We start from the raw sequence: 14,355 nt of genomic DNA, 5'->3' as shown, positions 1-14,355 counted from the left end.
CATCTCTAATCCTCATGTTGAGGCTGCTGGAAGGATGGACTTCAAAATTGTTATGTCCCCCTGCAGATGGCCAGTGTTGAGAGAAATGGTTACAGCAGAAGTGTTGAGCCTGCCTCACAGGCCCCAGCTGCTGCACAGGCATCAAGAGACATCAAGAGATGGACAGCCTCAAGGAAAGGGGCTGGCTGGAGAGAGGCTGGCAGCTTTCACAGCCCTCTGGCAAACACAGACACGGTGTTACAAATGTTGCTATCATGAAAACGCACAAAGCTGGGGCTGAGCATGCTCTTCAGTCTTGTGTAGAGAATTGGTGGTATATAAATATTACTATAATAGCATTATAGATGCAACCAGTCAATATGGACTTTAATTTCAACAGCCATTGTGTCACCTCCTCAAGCTCAGTTATTTCAGGCAGTAAAAAAGTCTGCCTCCCTGAAAGCTGAAGATAAATTTCCCATTGTTTTCAGCCTCTTGGGTCAGAAGCCTTCCCTTCCCTTCCCTTCCCTTCCCTTCCCTTCCCTTCCCTTCCCTTCCCTTCCCTTCCCTTCCCTTCCCTTCCCTTCCCTTCCCTTCCCTTCCCTTCCCTTCCCTTCCCTTCCCTTCCCTTCCCTTCCCTTCCCTTCCCTTCCCTTCCCTTCCCTTCCCTTCCCTTCCCTTCCCTTCCCTTCCCTTCCCTTCCCTTCCCTTCCCTTCCCTTCCCTTCCCTTCCCTTCCCTTCCCTTCCCTTCCCTTCCCTTCCCTTCCCTTCCCTTCCCTTCCCTTCCCTTCCCTGGCATTATAAAGGCTCAAAATCTTAAGACACAGCATTCAGTTTCTGATTTTTTCTTTGGAATGTACCCAAGTGACCTATATCATGCACTTCCCAAGGGCTACCTAGAGTTTCTGTTTCCTGAACATGCACTGATGGAAAGCATCTGTAGCTGTCTCCCCAGAATCTTGTTTTGTACATTTATTCTGCCCTTTGTCTGCTATAACCACATACCAGCCCCAACAGCACTTTCCAATAAATAAAGGGGTAATAATGTGGGAGAACTAAATTCCTTATGGCTGAATGCCAATACAGTTTATGTACTAAAAAATGTACATCTAGCCTGTTTATTAAGTCTGATCACTTATATATTATGTTTACATTTGACAGACCTGATTGCTCTATAAGATACATTATTTATTTGTGCTCAGACTCTCTTCCCACTTTTATTTGCACGTAGGTTTCCTCTTGATTGAGGAAATTCTCAAATGCTTTTGCAGGAAAAAAATAAGCATATTCAGTTGATTTGCAGAACACGTCATTCAGTAATAGTACACAGCCTGCACCATAGCATCTGAAACTAAATAGTTCAGTGGCTTTGTATTTGCATAGAAAACTTCTATTCACTGTGTAATGCTGCTACACAGGTGGCAGACAGGAATTTGAAAAGCAAGGACTGAAGGTTAAGGGAGAATAAAGAGAATATTAAACATCATATTGGGCTCCACTGGAAAGGAAAATGTCAAAGGATATAAAAAGGAGAAAAATCATTAAGAATAGTGTCTGGTCCTGTGACTATCTGTTGCATATTCTTGAGGATCAGCAAGATCAAATGGAAGGAAAATTCACAGCCATGTAAAAAGGAGAACATTTGGAATGGATGAAGAACTTCATAAGGAGTATCCTCTTCTACTTAAAAAGAAGAAAATTTAATATTTTGTATTCAGTTAATGATGACATATGGTATAGAAATAAAGTTTCAATAATGATCAGCATCTGCATTCAGCCCTCCTTGTTGTGCTCAGAGTGCAATGCTGCAGCTGTCATGTGTAATTCCAGGAGGCTCCCAAGACAGCCAGGGTGCCCTGCTCTGTCCAAGCCACCCACTGTTAATGAAAGCTTTTGCACTGGTGAACAGAGGAGACAAAGTCTCTACGGAGACATCCATGTGTTAGAAAGTATATGGGATCTAAAAGAAGTGGGAAATTGAAAATTCAGACTGAACAGAAAGGAGCCTTTGGGCAGTTTGCTGAGGGCACTCAGTTGGGAGGCAAGGCAAGCTTGTCAGAGGGGAGGGACATCTTCAGAGGCAGCTGGGAGAGGGGGCTGGCAGGAACTGTATGAAAGAGTCAAAGCGTTGTGCCTTGGACAAAGCACCCAAAGAGCACAGGGCAGGGTCTGTGTGCCTGGGGAGCACCTGCCTGCAAGGAACCTCGGGGAACTGGCAGACAACAAGCTGAGCATGAGTCAGAAGAGAGCCACTGTAGCACTAAGGGCAAATCAGCTCCTGGGTTGTGTTTGCAGGCTCATCACTAGAAGTATAGAGATGTGATTGTTCTACAATATTCAGTCCTGATCGGGCTGCATCCAGAGTAGTGTGCCCAGGTCTGGGCCCCAAAAATCAAGATGCAGACAGACTGGACAAGATCCACAGGAGTGCCACAAAGATAATTTAAAAGGGCTGAAAAATCTGTGGTATGAGGAAAGACTGGAGGAGTTGGATCATTTATTTGTGAAGAGAAGGCTCAGCAGGGACCTTATCACAGTATGTCAGTACTTAAAGGGCTGCTGCAAAGGTGAAAGATGCTCTCTCTTCACTAGGAGCCAGATGGGGAAAACAGGAGACAATGGGTATAAGTTTTACTGGGAGAGATTTCATCTTGACATAATAATGAATTTTTTTACAGTCACTGCAATCAGCCACTGTAACAACCTCCCCAGGTATGTGGTAGAGTCCTCACCACTGGAAGTTTTTAAGATGAGATTGGACAGGGTGCTAGATAATGTCAGCTAGGATTCCTTTCCCATGAAAGGTAGAACCAGATGATCCTTGGAGGTCACTTCCAGCCTGGGCTGATCTGATTTTGTTGTATTCTGCAGTGTTGAAAATAGCAAAGCAACAATCTCAGGTCCAAATTGTGCTGGAGTATCTGGTAGAGAAGAAGAGGTTCCAAATTCAGTAAACAATAAACAAGCAAAAGAGAATAAAGACTGAATCCTCTAGCAGGGGAGAGGAAAAGAAGAAAGGCAGGGGAAAATGAGGGACTGTGATGTTCTTTCTCAAGCAATACCTAGAGACACTCTCCTATGTAAATTTACTGTTTATGGCTGTCCAATTTTGTAAATGTGATAGAACATTTCTGCCAGTAAAAGGCATACAGGTAGGCATGAATACTCTGCAAGTGGCATTGTTGTATATAAAACACCACAAATAAATTATAGCCTTAGGAATCCATCAAATATTTCTAATTCAGTTATCTGAGCGTTACACTGAACCTGTAAGTTGTTTCAAATAGTAGAAATCTTCCCCAAAACAATGACTGTTCATTTCGAGTTTATATTTGGTACCCCACAGAAACAAAACACTTTAAAAGCCACATTGAAAAGCTGTTGAAAATATTAAATAATCAGTAACAAAAAAACAGAAAGCAGAAAAGTAATGTTATTTTATTACAGACATAAGTTTCTTCTGAAATTAGATGCTATTACACTAGTTACTACCCCAGTGATTGGAAAGCACTACTTCCCTCATGAAAAATTTGCCATATAAAAATGAAATAAACAAAAGATGTAATTGATCTCATGTGACTTTAACCATGTAAAAATGAGGCTGTTCCAAAGCAGAGTAGAAAGAAAGAAAGTCTTCCACAGACTTCTTTCTTCACCTGCCTCAGAAATGTCTCTTCAGATGTAGCATATATCCTCTGCCAGCTTCCTTCCTTCCCATCTCCACTCCACTGGCTACTGAGAGATCTCTGTCTCACAGATCAGATGCCCAGTTCCTGGGTGGCCAAGCTGCGTGAGACCCAGAATGTCTTGCCCGCTGGCTATGAAGTGGTCAGGCAGCAGAAGGGCCATGGGAATTCCCATGAAACTGCTCATGTGTGGGTGGGGAACACAGCACAAAGACAGAGGAGAAATACAAAAAAAAAAAAAAAAAAAAAAAAAAAAAAAAAAACAAAAAAAAAAACCTGGAAATTTTACTAGAGTCCTAGAGTCCTGCAGGGAAATCTAGACCAGGAGATCTGGCTGAGATCCCAGATTAAAAAGTTAGAGGCATTTTGTTTCCACTGAAAACTCTCGGTGAAGGATCTTCTACTTAGAAATGGGAGGTTCTGAAAATCAGGAAGGTATTTTCTGAGCACCATTTAGCATAAGTCTAAATATTTTTAAATTATGGAAAAATCTTGACAAATTTCTCTCAAAAATAAGTTTAATAAACTTAAATATTACATCCAAGGAAGGAGGTTGTTTTGTCCCTGGATGAGATGTATGCTAAATGTCTAAAATCAAAGCAGCAGACAATAATCTAAAAAATTGATCGAGAAATAGCAGAACTGAAAAATCACAAGCTTGATGGCTGCTACCCTGTAGTTTCACTGTACACCATTTGATACATTTCCCTGTACCACCTTATTGCTTTTTTTTAAGGCCTGCCCTTGCAATTTACAATCCACAAGGCTGCTGAGCTCTGTGGAAATGTTAATTTGCAGCCTCTTCAAGGCTCAGATTTTGTCTGGCACACAGGATGCTACGAGCACTGTACAAATATTATCTGAGATAATGTAATGGCAACTCCTCTACAAAAGGTGCATTAGGGTGGATTTGGAGTTCTCCAAATGTCTTCCATCACAGTGGACAAACAAGTAACACACTAAGCAACCAGTTCTCAGCCCACAAAGGACCAGCCTTAAGGGATTACCCAATACCATCACATTTCTCACTGACACCAAACACTAACAACATCTCCGGTCGATTCAGCAATATTATCATCACCCTCAGTGCACACATCAAACAGCTGAAAAGGACCAGCTAGTCACTGATACATGAATGAGCCCTGCAACATCAGCTGGGGATACTGAACACCCAGTTCTGATGCTACTTCCAAGGTGATAAAAAACTAAAGAGTGGAAGAGATGTATAGAGGAAAATAAAGCACACAGTCAAGAAATATCAAGATTCTTTATCGAATTAATTGAATTAAATTAATGGTATTGCACTAAAAAAAGCAAGGGGCTCACGGAGTTCCATCCATGCTCGAGGCCAGTTAGAGGAAACTCAGAGACCAAAAGACCAAATCAATTTCTTTTCAGCCAGGTCTAAATTTTTGAACAACAGCACCACAGTTCTGGGTAAACAATTACTATCACTAAAATGAATACTATTAATCCAATTACTTAGGGCAGCACATAAATTATGTCTCTCTCAAAAGACTCAAGTGTTTGAGCTTTAGTCTCATTTTAAGGACCTTTTTATGGTACTTTGATGGTGTAAAATAGGTTAAGGAAAACCTCTAAATTAGGAAAATACCAGGCAAAGAGCGATGAGAGTCCTCTTTTTCCTCCTCCCACTCCCTGCAGCTCGTGGCTCCCAGAGGAGGTCCCTGCTTAGGAGTATACTGGGGACTCTTGTCTCAGGATTCCTCTGTGGCCTCAGGTGTCTGTCTCCTCCCCGGGGGCAGACACACGGGGCTGCAGCAGCATCCACCCCTTCCCCACACACACATGCACAGCCAGAGCCACACAAAGCCACTCTTTCATCCTCTTTGTGCTCTTCCCTACACAGCAACGTAAACCTGGAATAAATCCACTACTGCAGCAAAAGGGCAGCAGCATAAAACTGGGTGTGAATGAGGTCAGACGAGTACAGCTCTCAGCTAATGTGTAAAATGCACACTTGGTTTCATATCATTGATTTGATCCACCATTCTGCAGTTACGAATCAAACTGTTTCTTAGGAGCCAGACATCCAGAACCAATATTTTAAATCAGGGATAAAAGACCATCCAATCACATTAAGGAAATGGAGAACATGAACTGAAATTTAATATCTAATTACATTACCCATATACCCAGTACGCATTCAGATTACAAAAATCTCGAATGACTCAAATACGGTTTGCAAGAAAAGAGTCCTAGACTCTGCTTACTCACAGGCTAGGGAATGAGAGCCTTCATGCAGAAAGAAAGGAGTCACACAGTATTTGCACTCACATAATGGACCTGGCTTCTGGGAAAAAAGAAAAAAAGTCAGGATGGGCACTAGATCTTCCAATGTTTCAGACAGGGAAAAAAGCATGGCGTTTAAAGAGAAAAGGTAAAACATTGGGCAAGATCCAACCCACCCTCTTCTGGTACTCAAACTGTGGATTGCAGTACGCAAATTTGGAATCTGACTCTCAGCAAGGACATCCAGATTTGATCCATCCCTTTGTAGGCAGTAAAGAGGATAAAACTGAACCAGAGAGATTCTCTCTGTGTGAGCCCTGTCCTAGAGACACTCAGTAGGAAAATCCCTATTAAGAAACCTCTCACCCTTTTGTGGGGCTTAAGGAGCCCAGTCAGACCAATTCAAAGTCTCTCTTCTCAGAGTGCAGGTGTCCCAGGTAGGGAGAGACACCCACATGCACGGGGTTCATTTATTTTAAAAGAGCAAAGGGAGATGAGCACTTCAGACCGTGACCCTGGCAGGCAGAGCATGCACCTACCAGGGCTCTGAGATCTTGACCCCACACTGTGTTGCCTGCTGGATCTGATGGAATGTATGTGAAAGGAGTGCACTTAAGCACCAGACTTTTGGGACATTTGGATGGCAGGGAGAGGGGAGAGATTCTTGTGGCAACCACTCTTCTGGGCAGCCAAAGAGGAAACTTCACAAGGCAGAAATATCTGGAGCAAAGGACTGTGGCCCCACAGCCTCAGAGTTAGGGCACTCAGGTGGGAGAAGGGAGTTCTGGTTCCTTCCTCTGGCCTTTATCTGATCAAGATCTAATGTAACATGCATAAGCAGCCCAGGGACTTTGGTTGATTGTTGTCTTAATTGGCTGAAGTGCAAGGAAACTGTTCTATGTATTGATTTTCTAATCAAATTTCTGTCTAGTATTTACCCTCCATATGTTTATTCCTCTGTTGTGCAAGGCTCTCTAATGTCCCATGGGGTTTGTGTCCAAGTTAAAAGTCTGTTGTCCTGTGCCTTCTCTAAATATGCACAGAATGCATCAGGCTCCCATAACCATTAACAACCAACTGAAGGGAAGGATTTATTTACCTTTTTAATCAACAAAGCTGCTGATAAAGAATTAGCCTTGCATTTAGGGAAATCAGTTTAATTATGAATTACACTGCTTCAGATTTCCTCCCTCACCACATAGCCTGACTTACTCTGCCTTGCTTTCACACAAAAAAATCCTGGGTGTGATGAAGATGTCAGGAGTTTTAGGCTGGAGACAGCAGTGATGAGCTCGTTGAAGACTCTCCACCATGCACAGCAGTCTGCAGGATGCCTGTCCTGAGAAGCTGGGTTCTGTTCTCCCTGACTCCACTTCTTCACCAGGTACTCCATTTATTTGGCCTGGGAAGTGAGTCCTGAGCCAGGGGAAGAAAATATTATACACAATTCAGAAGCATCTCATAATGCAATGGGGAAATCTTGTTACAGTGCACTCCAAGCAGCCTATTCAAGGTAATCACATTTATATTTTTTTAAATGAGGCAGCATTCACAAAAAGTCATCATTGCAGCCATGACATAAACAAACCAGGACATAGTCCAGAAGCAACAAAATGTTTTATGACACTTCCTGTTCTCAACATCCTCCTTTCCACTTCCTAATAAGCTTTAATAAGAGGATGTACCAATATTTATGTACAGGAATCTCCAGGCTGGCCACTTCATATAAATGTCCTTCTCAATAAAGGAAACACTATGCAAGGTGGAAAATTAAAGATGAATGCCAAATGTCTTTCTCTATAGTTTAGTTAATTGTACTCTGAAAGAGCATCTGCAGTAGGTTTTTAAATGTTTATTTCTGACAAAGATATTTTTTGTAAAATAGACATAAATTTTCTTTCTTTGTTTATCTACTAATTTATTTAGTTACCCCATAGTAAAAGATAGCAGATATAACAGAAGGTGGATTTGAGTCAGTTAGAGATTTTGGAGAAACAGCTGCAGAAGTGATGGTGAGGTTTCAGAACAGGAAACAACCTAAACTAAGGGAGCAATGCAAGGGTATTTCCTTCACTTATGGACTGAGGCAAAATACACCTGAAGAAAAGAGTTTTACTTATTCTCATTTGAAAAATATCAAAATATGGTGCTAGCAACACCCTCTTCATTTCAGAATTACAGCTTCTAGTATTGATTAAACACAAGCATAAGTTAACACGTGCTTTTAATCATGAAAATAAACATATCTCAGCAAAGCAATTAAGTCATTCTTATATGGCTTCTTGGATAAGGATGCAATTCTGAACTTCATTCTGCAAAATGCTTTGGGGCAAAACTTTGAAAATTAATCTGAAAGTGCCAATACACTAAAATTGCATTTTAATGAATTTGTACAGAGATAAGTGAAGAACAATGGATTCAGAATTTTCTCTCTCATCGTTGCTGAGAACAAAACTACTATATTTTAAGACAAACAATGTATTTCACAAAAGTTGTCCTGGCAAAAAGGAGATTATTTCAGAACTTGGAATTTACCTTGTGCCACAGCATGATTTTAACAAAGCCTGTTACCATCAAATCTGAAACAAGAAAGTTAGATTTGCCTCTCTATAGCAACAATGATCCGTCCTCAAGGAAGCTGGAAGTTACTGTGGAAGCAGCATGATGGAATTTTAATTACATTTATAAGCTGCAAATTAATACCTGCACAACCCTGCTACCCACAAAAAAACAAAACCAACAAAAAATCCCCACCCAAAAAAACCCAAACAAACAAAACACACACAAGCAAAAACAACAAACAAGCCAAACAAACCAATGTCCACATAAGAATTGAAATGACAGAGAAATTCCCAGAGTGACAGGTACGTTGGTAGAGATGCCTACCTATTTTTGACAGTATTTTATTTATCAAAACATTTTTCTTTATAAGCTTCAATCTCTAATTTGTCTTTCATTTTGGTGTAGTTTTCAAAGAAGACAAGGATTGTAGTCAGGCCACAGTATGAGGTCTGTAATATGCTCTGATGGTCAAAGCATTTCTGCTGTCTTGGTCTCACAGTCATTTGTTAATGGATGGGCTGATAATGCTTGTTATGTGCCTGAGATAACCTCAAAAGACCAAACAAATAAAGCTAGAGTTAAATATAGTCTGTTCTTGTGAAGGTTTCTTAGCAAGAAATTGGATTTTCAATGCAAAATATATCACAGTTTTGAAGAAAGAAACAACCAGACCTCTGAGAGCATACTAGATGTCAAAAGTGTTTGGGAAATAAGCAAAAACACACCTCATGTCTTCAAAATTATTTAATTCATCAAAGGGCAAAGAAATCAGCATCTCATTGAAACATTCTGTATCTTTTATTTCTGATCCACTTGAGGGTAGGGAATAGTAGTTTTCTAGTATTACATTATCTGGTAAAAGGTGTTGACAAAAATACAGTCATATCATCCAGACTGTAAAGATGAGATGATCCTCTTTTATTTCCCTCGTTAGTATTTAATCATGCACTTCAAAGGAATTTCTGAAAACACAGGTTTTCCTAGTACCATTGCACCTAAAGATGCACAGCTATGTTTCATATTGAAGCATTTATTTGTATCCAAATGTATGCTTTTGAATTAAATTAGTCTTGGAGGCTTACTCCTCTGCCAACTGCTATTTGTCCTGGAGGAAAACAACTCCCCGAAGAAATGCAAATAACTCATGGTTCTTGAGGGCTTTGGGACAATTACTGTGCCACCCGAGCTCTCAAAACTGCAGTAAGTAGGTTATATAGCCTTGGTATCATCATTCCATATGGCTGCATCTGAAATAAGATGCTTAGGTGGGTTGTAAAGTGACACCATTTGAATACATATAATTGTATCTTAAGCTCAGCTACAAGCCCTGGGCCACCACTGGTTCAATAAGGGATCAGACATGGGTCAATTAAATTCTGTGAACATTTTATTATCCAGGAGCTGAAAGTCTTTAGCTGAGATTAGACAACTAGGGATCTTCACAGATTATAAACACTACTCTGTATAAATGCACTGCTGCTGCTTTATGCAAAGAATATCATCTCACATCCCAGATACAACCAAAGGGAAAATAACGTGAAAAGGTAATTTCAGGAAACACTAAAACGCAGCATTGATTCTGTGCTTTACATATGGGAGCCACCAAATAGGACTGCTTTTGTAAAAACTAGATGAGCAATTAAGTGAGGACATGGATGAAACCAGTGCCTATTCTCCCATAAAATATTTCTGTGTTGACAGACTGCATTTTTCACTGGTAAAGGTATTCCCACAAAACTCCTGTCCAGCTCTTGTCAACTTTTCCTGCTCTATTTGAGATCATCAAAATGACAGAATTAATGTAAGACCAAGGAAATGGTTTTTTGCTCTGCGTTACTGCATTCTTGTCTTAAACTGGACTGACTTGCCCTGCCCTTTCTGAAACCCCACCACACTGCTTGGGAGAACGTACCATGGGGGCCAGCAGTTGCACTAAATTTTTATGCTACTCTTCCCATCATTACCTTTCAGTTTTTGAATGCTTTGTTATCCCCATGGGACAGATTACTATGTAGACTGGGAAGTCTCAGACCACAGAATATTTAAGACTTTTCTGCTTTCACACTTTCCTCTCCTTTCCCTTCCTAATCATGGTATAATTCTTAAAGTAATTATTAATTTACTTTTAATTTAAGATACTCTTAATTTGATTATTCTCATTATTCTTGCAATACTTGTTACTTTCTTCTCTCTTTAAAGTATTTTTAAAAAGGATTTTCAATTCAAGACGACTTTGCAAATGCAAATTTCAACAAAAAATTAATGCAAATTGAGATTTATTATTCAAAAATAGATTAGGAGTTTATTCATTTTTTAGAAACAAGTATCCTATCTACTTCACAAGAACAGTTCTGGGATTTCTTGGATCCTGGACTGTGTTCTGAAGCACTTGTAATTCAATCTTGACTAAAGATACAAGAACCATAAATGGTAAAAGAGGCAAAGGGGGAAACATTTCATTTCCCCCAAGCAACAGTCACCCGACTGTGTAGCACCAGTGGTGCCATTGATTGTGCTGAACACAGGAATAGATTGCCTTTATTAACAAACATGATTCAGAACTGCAGATTAACTCTGTTTTCTGGAGCACAAAATATCTAGTATTTTTCATTGTGATCTCACTCACAGAGCCTTAACAGGTATTTCTTCCCAGTTTCCTAAAGAAAAATACATTGTTCAATGTAAGCTCTAAGTGCAACCACACCAAATGATGGGACATTATGTAAGGGATTTATGAATTTTAAAAAATGCAGAAATTTTAGAAGATAAAGTCACTTAAGTGCCTAAGAAGCTCTAAGGAAAAAGTTCCCCTGAAAAGGTGATGGGTTTTTTTCAGGTCCGTCACAGATATACCTTAGTCTAACACTGCATTTTATTGTTACAGCAATCATCCCATTTTCTGTGGATAAATCACAAGATTTACTGAAAAAGCACTGGAAAGGGTGCATACAGCAATGATAGTGGAGATTACTGTTTCACAAAAAATATAAGATTGGAGACGCTTCAAAAGCCAAACCCCTTTGGGTCTGTGTTTTCCAATTTGGAATTCTCAAGGTAGACATTACAGACTGCATAGCAGTAGACAAACACAAGAGGCCTGGTTTCCAGTGGCACCAAACATCCCAATTAACACAGGAGTACATGTGTTCATGTCAATGAAAATTGGAATTCATGCTTTGCCCAGAGGCTAGACAGCTACTTTGGGGTAGCCATAATCTGGGAGGTTTTTTTCTTTGAGGTAGTTCACAAAATTATTACAAAACATTGAATGACTGTAAAGGTTTCCTGACTATAGGTTTTTATGACTATAAAGGCTCATATCTGGTTATGTGATTTCTTAAAATAACTGCAGGTAATGGAAGCAATCAGGAAGCTGGAAAGACTTTTACATGGTGTATTGGGTTTATGTGGCCAGTTTTGGTAGCAAAGGGGAGTACAGGGACCTGCAGACCTGTGGAGAGAGGAGCCCACACTGCAGCAGGTGTCCTGGTAGGACCTGTGACCCCGTGGGGGACCCATGCTGAAGCAGGCTGTGCCTGAAGGACTGCATGCATGCAAGAGTGACCCATGTTGCAGCAGTTCACAGAGAACTGTTGCCTCTAGGATGGACTCACACTGGAGAAGTTCATGGAGATCTCCTAAGGGACGAACCCCATGCAGAAGCAGGAACAATGTGTAATGAACTGACCTTAACCCCCACTAGCCATCTCCTTGCACCACTGAGAGGAAGAAAGTAAAGCTGGGGAGGATGTTAGGGAAAGTGGTTTTAAGATTTATTTTATTTTTTATTATCCCACTCTTGTTTTGTTAGTAATAAATTCATATCCCTTACGTCGAGCCTGTTTTGCCTGTGATGATATTTGATGAGTGATCTCTCCCAGTCCTTATCTCAGCTCATGAACCCTTTGTTATATTTTCTCTCCCCTGTCCAGTTGTGGAGGGGAGTGATAGAGTGGCTTTGGTGGATGCCTGGCATCCAGCCAGGGTCAGCCCAGTATGCATGGGAAGGTACAAAATAAGAATAAACCACCATTCATGATTTCTAAAAGAGTAATGCCTAGAAGCCAGACATTTCTTTCTGCTGGACATATCTTTGCAAAAAACAGGGAGAGATACATTCTTCCCAGAATGTTTTGCAGCCTAAAATCCTCACAGCTGATTTGCACTAAGAGGGGAAACAGCAAAGGTGGTTCTGTAGACCAACAAGCAGTACAAGGACTCTAGATGCCTGTGTTGCTTTATCTCCACTCATGACACAATAGGCAAAGAACATTCAACAAAATCAACTGGTATCCAGCTGCTACAAAGATACGTGGCTTTTCCTAAAAAGTAATTGACCTTGGAATTCACTGCTGCAAGGGGTATCTGAGAATCTCCACTGTTGAGCAAAAAGAGGAGCATGGAGTCTGCTCACACACTGGACATTCAGGCATTGCCTCTGCTTAAACATTACATTCTATTTCTCAACAGCTCCAATTTTGTTTCTTGCAAAGGCCTGTTTGGTAGAAGTTCGCTGTGGGCAGCTGTTCCTGCATGGACAATGCACCAGTTTGTCTCTTTCTGCCTTCCAATGATGTCCTCAGAGGATACGATATTCCCAGATGTACATGAGAGATGAGTCCGCTGTTTCATGTTGTGAAAATGTCACTCTCAGAGATCTGACATTTTGCTGACATTATCTCAGATATTTTGAGGGAAAAAAAAAAAAAAGGGGGGGGGGGGAAAGGAACCACAGAAAGAATCATCCTCATGTCTTTGAGCCACCATTTGGGCCAAGACATGGTATGGTAGACACACTTTGCTGCAGAGTGGCAGTGTGAGTACAACCCAGTTGGTACCATCAGTCCTGGAGCTCCTTTCCTGGCCTTCCAGCACCATGAGTTGTGCCACATCTTTTACCCTCAGGCAGACAAAGGGTATGCATCTGTTTTATTTACCAGTGTAGATGTAATCAATGAGACCAATAAATTACGAGGACCAAAATAGTATCTGATGTTTGCAAGAGAGCATGAGGACCTACACAGTTATATCAAATACAAAATAAACGTTACCTTAGCTGTGGATCCTCCTGTTTCAGGGCAGCAGTTAGCAAAATTCCTGTGATTAGACAGAAACTATCACTTACACAAGTTTATAAAATAGGTAATTGCCCAAAATGCTTTTCCATCTTCCTTAGTATACATCTTCACATCCAACTACCTGGACTGAGTCTGAAAAATTCTGTGATCCTAATATTGGAACCTGGTCATGTTTCTGTTCAGCTAACATACCTGCTAGTATTGGATGGTCAAGTCATTCTTCTGCTACTACTGGCCTCTTTGAAGTTTATGAATGTAAAGCATTAACCTATTTCCAGCGTGAGATACCATATGATCAAATTAGAATATGTAAATTTCTCACAACAGCTTCCTATGGTGCATGAATTTGCTGTTAAAAAGTGCTTTTTGTGTTAAAAAGTGCTGAATGAAATAAGTGTTGTTAACTCCTCTTAGTGAGAGTAGGAGACCTTAAGTATTTCAGGATTAGACTTGAGCCCCTCAATCCTTGCCTGTCTCCTGGCAAAATATGTCATCTGGCCTAAATACCAAAGGTTCATCTTGCCAGCCACCACATGATCTCTGCAATTCAAACACATTGGCAGAGAATTATTGGATCAACTGTAAGCATCTGAGAATATGATCTAATGTGACTTGGCTGTCTGCATTCTCTTAATCAGTCATCAAGCGAATACAAAGCTCTACAGATCGATTAATTGAAATCTAATGGCTTGAACTGGTTCTCCATCAATTCTATAGGACTTCCACAGAGACTGATCTCAGACATTACCAACTACAATAGATGTTTACCATTAAGTGAGGTGAATCCCACAGCAGC

The sequence above is a fragment of the Prinia subflava genome, chromosome 3, assembly GCF_021018805.1.
Source record: "Prinia subflava isolate CZ2003 ecotype Zambia chromosome 3, Cam_Psub_1.2, whole genome shotgun sequence".
Taxonomy (NCBI): Eukaryota; Metazoa; Chordata; class Aves; order Passeriformes; family Cisticolidae; genus Prinia; species Prinia subflava.
Note: the sequence above shows the minus strand (reverse complement) of the source record.